At 47.3% G+C, this 10,590-nt stretch overlaps 1 pseudogene; it reads left to right on the forward strand.

Annotated features, from left to right (window-relative positions):
• Positions 1–9,326: 9,326 nt before the first annotated feature.
• Positions 9,327–10,590, forward strand: part of LOC102471825 (M-phase phosphoprotein 6 pseudogene) — a 2,603-nt pseudogene continuing 1,339 nt past the window's right edge.

Consider the following 10,590-nt stretch of genomic DNA (forward strand, 5'->3'; position numbering starts at 1 on the left):
GATTGCAAATGCTTCATATCTTGAATATTGGCTCACTGCAGCAATCAGACAAAGACTGAGAGCGGGCTGCCCCAGACTCATGCTGACTGAGAGCAGGGATTGCCCACGCTGCAGACGAGGTCCCAAGTCCCAGCAATCATTAAAGAGGTGGGCGTGAAGTGAGGAGGGGCTGTATTTTATTTCTTCCATGAGAAAGAGAGGTAAAGAGAGAGAGATGGAACCCCACCAAGGTCTTCACTCCTTAGTCCACTCCAGTCTCAGCCAGCCGAAACTGTGTGTACCCTGTGAGAACAAGAGGCCTCTGGATGTGAACGCAGCATCACGGGAAGGACTCTGCCACTGTACCTACCTTTAGCTATGGCTGCTTGAAAGCCAATACTTGGGTGTGGGTGGGAAGGAAAGATAGCTTTGTTCAGGAAGCCTGGGCAGGTAGGAAACTCACGTCTCGAGACCACCTCTCAAGTTCCAGTCTCACAAGAAGAATTTTAAAGGGGAGATCAAGAACAGGCAGGGCAACTATGTGTTGCTTTGCAAGCATAGCGGCTAACTAGCCTCTGGCTCCACAGAGGGGTCTTGCTGGCATCGGAGCTGGTTTTAGCTGTGACTGTTTGGACCTGGCCATCATCTCTGAGAGTATCTGCTTTCTGGTTTCAAGGCCCTCTGGCCTCTGCAAAGTCTCAGCAAAACTATGATTAATTTTCGCAGACTAAATGTTAAACAAGACTTCTTGTGCAAACAAGAGAAAACAAACTAACCATCAGTTCTGGATTAACCTAGTGTTGGATTTAATAGAGTTCCTTGAGTTCTCACAGCTCAGCTATGCAGTAACTTCCAGTGCGGGACCAGCATTGTGGAATGTAGAGTTACTGCTACACTGCAGCCTTGAAGGGACTGCTCCTTTTTTGTAAAAGTCTATTCACTTCTTTTCTTTTCTTTTCTTTTCTTTTCTCTTCTTTTCTCTTTGAGAGGTTTTTGCTATAGGGCCTGTGTGCTTGCCAGACAGACAGAGAGACAGAAAGTGAGAAAAATCACTCCCCAGGGGGGATGGCCCCACCGCAATCCCTTCTCTTCTGTTCTCCTCTTGGGATCTTGGGCACATACGCACACACGCCTGGCGTGAGTTTTAAGCCACTGGGTCTGGGAAGCGAACCGCGGTCAACTACATGGGAGTCCAGCGACATAGCCATTACACTAACTGCTAGTCCCTATTCACTTCATTTCTTGAGAGAGAGAGAGAGCATGCCATCTCTGACAGGGTCTCGTTACAGTGTAGTCCTCTTCTTCCAGTCTCCAGCTTGTCAGGATCTTGGGTGTGTGTGCTTGGCATGTTTCAGGTTCCCTTGGGATCTGAATCCGTGGTCAGCTGTGTGACCTCCAGCACTGTAGACCAGTACATCACCTCCACACCACAAGAGTCGGCTTCCTCCTATGAAATTTTCCATTCTGCATTTATGAAGAAAGGGCCCTGATGGGGCTGAACACGCCAGAAATCTGTGGTTACCTGTTGGGTGCCTTGCACTTGGCTCTGCCTGTCCGATCTCCAGCTCACTGGGGAGAGCAGCTCTTGGCCCCTGTCAGAGGGAGACAATTTAGAGCTCTTCTTGTCTCTGCCTTCTTGTCTCTGCCTCATGCCTGTTTGAAAGTCTCTGCTGACCACGGGTCACAGAGACACTTGTTTCTGGATAACTTGGAGAAAATTTTAGTGCAACTTGCAGGAAAAACATTGGTTCTTAAAAAGGCTCAGAAACTCATCCTGAAGCCAGAGGGTAGGAGAAAATGCCAGATCTTGAGAGGACAGAGGGGACTTTACTTTGGGACTGAAGATTAGGGAGGAAGATTAATGGAGTCTAGACAGAGAAACACTGATGAGTAAGAAGCCGTGGGCACATTTCTGACAGAGACAAGTCATTGAGGAGCCTGTGAAACTCTGTCACAAAACTAAATCCCAAAGATTAAGTAAACAAATATGTTGAATGGCAGCCTGACATTTTCTTGCCATTTTGCATTTCACTCGGTTGGCATTTCTCATCGAAACTAGTGACAAAATTACCTTATGTTTCCCGGCAGGTGGGGCGGCACAGTGGTTACCAGCACAGATGGCCTGAACTGTGTAAACCCGTGTTTACCTAGTTTGGCCACTTACTTGCTAAGGACTTTGGGCAACTGTACCTCAGTTTTCCCATCTGGAAAACAGCAATAATAATGGCACCTACTCCTGTTGTGAGGATTAAATGTTGGCGCATGCCAAGCATGTAGGGCAGGGCTGCGAAGTATGCGGATCGTTTTACATAACTTTGCTTATTTATGAAGGTGCCTCCGGATAGGCGATACTGGGCTCTCTTGACCCAAGGCCTGCAGCTGCCTGTAACCAGCTCCCTCAGGCAGTGTTAGCGGGAGGTACCTCCTCAGTGGGGTAAACTAAGGAGTCGAGCAGGGAGGAGGTCTTCTCCAATGTGCTGCAACTCCCCCGACTCTGAACATGGCGGGGCGAGATCTCAGTCCGTTCGGATCAAGCTCTGTTATTATGACGAGGTTGAGAAGCACAGGTTTATGTAGGTGGAGCTCCATAACAGCTCCATTCAGAAACACAGATACATAAATCTTATCTAAATGCTTCTGAATACCTTGCTTAAACATATGAGTCACTGTTTCAAAGTAAAATGGAATGTTTGCTCAATATGGGCTGTGATCTTAATACCGTGCTATTCATTTTTTCCCCCTAGAAAAGGCATAAGGAGAGTGAGCTCTGAAATCTGTCCTGGTTCGGGAACCAGCAGTTAGCGTAATGGCTATGTCGCTGGATTCCCACGTAGTCGACCGCGGTTCGTGTCCTGGACCCGGTGGCTTAAAACTCACGCCGGGCGCGTGCCCAAGATCCCGAGAGGAGAATGGAGGAGAAGGGAGTGCGGTGTGACCATCCCCCCGGGGGGGTGATTTCTCGCTTTCTGTCTCTATGTCTCTGTCTGTCTGGCGCGCGCACGCGCCCTACAGTGAACATCTCTCAAAAAAAAAAAAAATCTGTCCTGGTTCGGGAACCAGCAGTTAGCGTAATGGCTATGTCGCTGGATTCCCACGTAGTCGACCGCGGTTCGTGTCCTGGACCCGGTGGCTTAAAACTCACGCCGGGCGCGTGCCCAAGATCCCGAGAGGAGAATGGAGGAGAAGGGAGTGCGGTGTGACCATCCCCCCGGGGGGGTGATTTCTCGCTTTCTGTCTCTATGTCTCTGTCTGTCTGGCGCGCGCACGCGCCCTACAGTGAAAATCTCTCAAAAAAAAAAAAAATCTGTCCTGGTTCTTCTCCGATGATCTCCAAATCAATCCCACCACAGCGTGCATGGTCACGTCACTGGTGGCTGCTCCAGGAGGAGGCAGCGCTAGGAAAGGGATCTCACCCCAGGGATCAGCAGTTCCTAAGCTCGAGTGTGTAGAGCAGCTCGGAGGGAGATGACAAAATGCCCATCCCAGGTTATTGCTAGGGGCTCTTAGGAACTCTTTTCCAAGTTCCCTCCTATGACTGTCTTATGGCTGGTGCCCGTTCCTCCCACCCCTGCAGAAGCACTGCCCTAACTTTAGAGGAAATCAGTTAAACAAATCATGGAACTTCAACTTTTCTTTCCAAGGGGCAAGGAGGTGAGTTTACATTAGGAAAAGCCCAGTCAGGCCAGAGTGTGGTCTTGGTGTTAGAACAAGGGCTAGCAAGACAGGGGGAAGGGAGGAAGGGCGTGTGGGAGTCTGTATGTGCCACATCTGTGCCCATCTGGAATTAGCTTTCAAAGAGGCTGTTGTCCTTCTGGAAACCTCAGCCACCAACGCCAACCTGGCAAAGGGGAGAGGGGCAGGTGTAAACAGGAGCGAGGAGGTTCCCTGAAGGGGCAGGCATTTCAGCTCACTGGAAGGTGGGCAATTGGCCCCAGCTAGGTGCTGGAGAGGCCCACGGCTCACTCCCAGGATGATGAGGAGGGAATTAACACTCCAGGACCTACCCCTTGGGGCTGGCCTCACCTGTCTCATTATCCACCAAGTAGGCACCTGGAGAGGAGGCCCCGGTGCAGACCCAGGGAGGCAGAGGAGACAGAAGACGGGTCTGTGAGGAGCCCAAGCATTCTGGAGACTGATCCCAGCAGGACGGCCAAGTCCCAGCAGGAGAAAGATGGGAGAGAATGTTCCTGCCTTGGCTCCCTGTCGCAGTCCCAGCTGGATAAGACAGGCCCCAGAATCCTGGCTGGCAAGCAGCAGCTGGGAAGGGACTAAGTGGTGCCTTGTCAGTATCTGGCCTCAGGACGTTTATGTTTGTCCTTCCTCGTGGCCTGTGGGTGCTTCTGATCATGGGAAAGGCTACAGGCCCCTGCACAGCTGCACCCTCCCAGGGCCCCATGGAGACAACCTGACTGCAAAGGTTGGAGGCCAGGAGGGACTTGGTGGGGTTGCCCAGAGGGGCCCTGAACTCTGTGGGGCTGGGGTCAGTGAGGAGTGGGCCACATACTTCCACCCTTTCGGAGATTCTGTCCCTTCTGTCTCCCACTGCTCCCCTTCCACAAGGTGCCCTCTCTTCCTGCCATCTCTTTGCTCCTCAGGCTAGTGGTCTGACTCTCTCCTGGAAGCACTGGGGCCGGAGGGTCAGATTCTCAGCTCATCCTCTAAGGAGTGAGGCCACTCCCGGGGGGATAGTAATCCCTGCCGACCCTACGGGGCTGCAGAGAGGGTACTCATGGAGGAGTGAGGCCACTCCCCGGGGATAGTAATCCCTGCTGACCCTACGGGGCTGCAGAGAGGGTACTCATGGCACTGCTCCCCCAACCTTCCCTGGGCGTCAGCATCGCCTGGGGGTGCTTATCAAGTACCCGAGTCCTGGACCCCATCCCAGAGCCACTGTATCTAAAAGCCTGGAGGGGGTCTGGAGAGCTGGAGACTGAGCAGCACAAGAGGTGTTGGAACGGGATTGAGCACAGGGATCCCAGCGGTTCACTCTTCTCGGGGAATCCTGCGTCTGCCCACCACTCAGCTGGTGGGAATCCGCTTCTCTAACCTTGATTTCCTCATCATAAAATGGTGTTCCTCCCACTGGAGTCTCCCGGGGCTGGGGGAGGACTGAATGAGAGGAGCAAGCGGGGACCAGCACGGGAACGCGTGTAAATGTGAGCCACTGTTACTGGGCGAGCTCGCTGAGCACAAGCGCTTTCTGGGCTGTTTGATGATTTTTTTTTCTTTTGTTTATATACAGTGGGCTCTGGCCTTCTACAGAAGATGGTGCCTGCACCAACCAGTCCCCTAGGGGCAAAACCAGAACAGAGGCTGTGGACCGAGGTGGAAGAAACAGCCTGTGCCCACCCCCACTTCTGATGAGTCCTGAAATGGGGCAGGTGGGAGTGAGGATGGCCTCCCCAGCCCTGCACCCCGGAGGAGGCAGGCTCATGCCCCCAGCATCCTCTGTCCCTCACCATGGCACTGCTGTGTCTCTTTCTTTCTTTCCTTCTTTCTCATTCTTTCTTCTTTCTCATTCTTTCTTCTTTCTCTCTCTTTCTCTCTCTCTCTCTCTCTCTTTCTTCTTTTTTTTAATGTTTTAAATACTCCCCCGAGCAGACCCACCCACGATTTTACTTTGTGCCGCAGCCTTCTTTCTTCTGTAAACCACTCCATGGAGTCTGTTCAGTTCAAGGTGAAGATTTCAACTCAGGCTATTTATAATTCCTGCAATGAAGCGGGTGTTAGTTTCAAAGCAGTCATGCCAGATGTCGACTTGGAAGTTGAGAGGGAGACAAGCATTATTATAATTTAATGTTGCCAGTGATTAATATTTGATGTTTTTAACACACATTCATCTCAGAGGAAGAAAATCCTCTTTAATTAAAGTGGCTAGATGTAGTCCTCCTATTGGTGTGTGATTAGCAATAACCTCTGGGTGGAGCTTCATGCAAGAATCCGGTGGGAGCAAATACGTGGGTCCTGAAAGCAGACTACCTGGGGTTCGTCGGCCCAGCTGGTGACTGTAGACATGTTTCTCTGGGCCAGAACTGTCAGAGTTGGGTACCCTGCACTGTCTTCCCTCTGCCCATTCTTTTCCCCTGGGACGTCCTGCCCGGGTTCTGGTCTGATCCAGGCTGGAGAAACCACTGTTGGTTCCACCATGTCCTGGGAGCCTGGAGGCATTTCTCTACTCTGGGCTCTGCCAATAAAGGAAGGCATCTAGAGGGTTGCTGCTGGGGCGGGGAGGCTTGTAGTACAAGCCTGTCTTACTTCGTCTGCACAGTGTGACAATAAGTGGCTGCCCTCATTTCAAAGTTACTATGTTTTCCCCAACATCCACATTTCATGTATGTCTTGGAAAATGGCAAGCTCTGGCTTCCTGGGTCTGCGTTTCCACAGTGGCACTAACTGGTAGTTATTTTCTCTCCTTTCAGACCTACCTGAAACCGCCATTTCTGTCTCGCACACACCCTCCTTGGAGTGGTTACTGGTGTGAGGGTAGCACCTGCCCTGCAGATCATGGGTTTGGTTTGTGTGGTGTTGGCTTGCATTATGCTTAACAATTTTGGGGAGAGGGAATTTGATTAGTTACAACTTCTGTTTCTTGATATTTATTTTTAAAATTAGAATTCGAAACACAAACTGTAGTATCTTATATGCTTGTATAATGTTACATGCTTCTCCACGGTTTAGTAAACAGAATGTGCTCGAGTCTCTGGGAGTTGATTTGCTCACACCATCTACCATACTGGCCCCTGGGGGCATCTGGGCTTTCTCATCTCTCTCATGTTACTGAATCTTGGATTTCTCATCTGTTAAATGAGACTCGAGTAGGCTAGGGTAGAGAGAGGACAGGTTTTAGAATCAAACTGTTCCTGGATGGAACCATCATCTTTTGATGATGGCCCCACCATCTTCTGATCTGGGAGCTGGGTAAATGACTTCCTTAAGCTTTGTTTTTCTCATTTGTAAAACATGCATGTTTTTGGTGATGATTAGATGAGAGGAGAGTAGTAAGAGCCTGCATTTCAAGTTGATTTTTGCTAATGGGGAGAGTTAAGGGTCTATTTTTTACAGGGGGAAAGATAGGGGTCATTCTTTTGTAGGAAGATATCTGGTTTTCCCAGCACCAGTAACTGAAAAACAGTCTTTCCTGCACTGGATTGTCTTGTGCTCTTTGTTAAAAATCAATTGGCTGAGGACCAGCAGTTAGTGTAATGGCTATGTCGTTGGACTCCCATGTAATCGACCACGGTTCGAGTCCCAGACCCGGTGGCTTACAATTCACGCGGGGCGCATGTGCGTGTGTGCCCAAGATCCTGAGAGGAGAATGGAGGAGAAGGGACTGCGGCGAGGCCATCCCCCCAGGGGGTGATTTCTCGCTTTCTGTCTCTCTGTTTCTCTCTGTCTTTCTTGTGAGTGCATGTGCCCTGTAGCAAAAAAAACCTCTCCAAAAAAAGAAAAAAATCAACTGGCTGGGGCCAGCAGGTGGCTTTGTGGTTAAAGTACTAGACTCCCGCATGGCTGACCATGGTTCAAGTCTCATATCTGCCGGCTTACTTCCTCACTTTCTCTTTTCCTCTCCCTCTTCTCTCTCTGGTGAGCCCACATGCCCTATACCAAATTAATAATAATAATTCTTTTAAAAAATAAATTGGTTATGTGTTGTTAGGTTTATTTCTGAATTCTTTATACTGTTCTATTGGCATATGTGTCTGTTTTTGTGCCACTACCATTCTGTTTTGATTATTTCGGCTTCATAATATATTTTTAATTCAGGTAGTAAGATGCCTCAGGCTTTTTTCTTTTTTTGCCTTGATAATACAGGGTTTTTAATAATTCCAGGCAAATTTTATAATTGCTTTTTCTATTTCTGTTTAGAATGTCACTGGTATTTTGATAGAGAGTGCCTTGAATTTGTAAATTAGTTTGGGGTGTATCAAAATTTTAGTTATTTGATTGCTATTTTAATTAATTATTTAAATTATTTGATTTTTCCAACCCAAGAACAAGGAACATTTTTCCATTTTTTTCCCAATTTCTTTCTCTAGTTTTTTAGTTTTCATTGTAGAGATCTTTCACTTCTCTAGTTAGATTTATTCCTAGAAATTTTATTTTATTTTTTCTGTGTGTGTGGCTATTGTAAATGGGATTGCTTTCTTAAATTCTGCCTCAGTTTGTTCATTGTTGGTATATAATAATGCTTTAGATTTTTGTATATCAATTTTATGAGGGGAGAAAGAGTCTTGGGAAATAATATTAATAGACACAATAATGTACATAAGTTATGGAGTGGTGTGCCACACCAGAGTGAAAAAGATATTGCCTTCTCTCAAAAACTAGAACATCTGTCAAAGGTTTACAACACGAGACCTGCAGGTGGCATAGTGGTTAAGATGCCAGATTCCTAGATGGCCGACCACTGTTTGAGTCCTAGACTCAGTAGCTTGAAAATCATACTGGGTGTGTGTGTGTGCCTAAAATTCTGAGAGAAGAATGGAGGAGAAGGGATTGCCGTGTGGTCATCCTTTGTGGGGAGGTGATTTTTCACTTTCTCTCTCTCTCCTACAAGCACATATGCTCTATGGCAAACAAACAAACAAACAAACAAAAACAACAAAGCACACACACACACACACATGCCCTAAAAAAATGCCTGACATAATGTAGTATTTTTATTGAAGATGATGAATATGGTAATCCCCTTGATTTGATTATCACACACTACATGCATGCTTTGAAAATCCATACTAGACCCCACAAAGATGTACAATTAAATGTAAATCAGAAATTGTAAAAATAAATAAGTAGGGACTAGCAGTTGGCACAATGGCTATGTTGCTGGACTCCCATGTATTTGACCGCAGTTCAAGTCCTGGACCCGGTAGCTTAAACTCATGCCAGGCGCGTGCAGGATCCCAAGATCCCGAGAGGAGAATGAAGGAGAAGGGATTGTAGCATGGCCGTCCCCCCCAGGGAGGTGATTTCTTGCTTTGTGTCTCTGTCTCTCTTTGTCTTTCTGACAAGCACATGTGCCCTATGGCAAAAACCTCTCCAAAAATAAAATAAATAAATAAATAAAATTAAAATGCTGAAAAAAATTATATAGATAAAAAGGTCTTGCATATACTGAGTACCTGCTGTGTGCCTGACACCATACATGACCTCACTGATCATTACTCAAGCCCGACCCTCCCAGATGGAAGGTGTTTACAGCTGAGGACAGTGAGGACAGTGAGGACAGTGTGGTGACAGGCACAAAGCTATGGGCAGAGTGGGGCTGCAGAGCACAAGGTGGGGTCCTGAACCAAGGACCGAGTAACAGGCATGGCTGAGGCCTCCTCAGTTCTGAAAACCTCATGATGCAGACCCAGCGATACAGTGACACAGGGCCCTGGGGACCCAGGCCAGAGAAGGACTGGTTTTCCAGGTACTGAAAGAGAGGAAATCATGGGTAAAATAGTCTATCTTACATATCCTGAGTTTTAAAACGGTGTCTATTACATTTGTTATATTACAATTTGTAATTTTTGCTTTATAAAAGGGTGTTTCTTTTTATTTACAAGTAAACGTCTATCTTTTTATTGTGGTGAATTATATATATAACATGAAAGTTACCATTTTAGGCCAGCCAGTGGCATGGTGGTGTAGGTAGCTGGATCCCACATGGCTGACTGTGGTCTGAGTCCTGGGCCCGGTGACCTGAAAAAACACGCCAGACAAATGTGTGCGTGCCAAAATGCGGAAAGAAAGGAGAAATGTGGGACAAGGGAGTGCAGCATGATCATTCTGGGGCATAAAGGGTGCTTTCTCAATTCCTCTCTATCTCTCTATCACTGGTGAGTGTACACGCCCTCTGGCAAGCATTTCTAAGACATCACCATTTTAACCCTGTGCTAAGTGTACAGTTCAGAAGCATTCAGTACACTTCCAATGAGCCATATCACTGCCAGCCATTTCCAGAGCTCTTTTCATCTTGCGAAACTGAAACTCAGCTCCCCCAGGCCTCTGGCAGCCACTATTTTACTGTCTGTCCCTACAAATGTGACTGTGCCAGGTTCCTCACATAAACAGAGTCATACAGAATTTGTCCTTTGTGTCTGGCTTATTTCACTCAGCTGAGTGTCCTCAAAGTTCGTCCATGTTGTAGCATGTAGCATTTTAAGGCCGAGTAATATTCTGTTGTAGGTACTGTACTGTGCTGTAAATATCATCTTTTGCTTTACATTTTTCTGTTGCTGTCGGACACCTGTGTTGCTTCTACCTTTTGGTGGCTGTGAATGATGCTGCTACGAAGATGAGTGTACAAATGTCTCTTTGAGTCTCTGCTTTCAGTTCTTCTAGCAGACGCTTAGTAGATACTCTGAAGTGAATTTCTGGATTATGTGGTGATTCTATTTTACATTTTTTGAGGAACTGCTACACTGTTTTCTGTAGTGGTTGTACTTTTAAAAAAATAATTATTTAATTTTATTTGTTATTATCATTTGTTTAATTTGCTATAAGGCATGCGTGCTCACAGAGAGAGATGAGAGAGAGAGAGAGAAAGTGAGAAAGCAAGCCACTAAGTCTGGGACTTGAACCTCGGTCAACTATGTGGGAGTCCAATGCCTTAACCACTATGCT

The sequence above is a fragment of the Tupaia chinensis genome, unplaced genomic scaffold, assembly GCF_000334495.1.
Source record: "Tupaia chinensis unplaced genomic scaffold, TupChi_1.0 Scaffold000270_2, whole genome shotgun sequence".
Classification (NCBI taxonomy): Eukaryota; Metazoa; Chordata; class Mammalia; order Scandentia; family Tupaiidae; genus Tupaia; species Tupaia belangeri.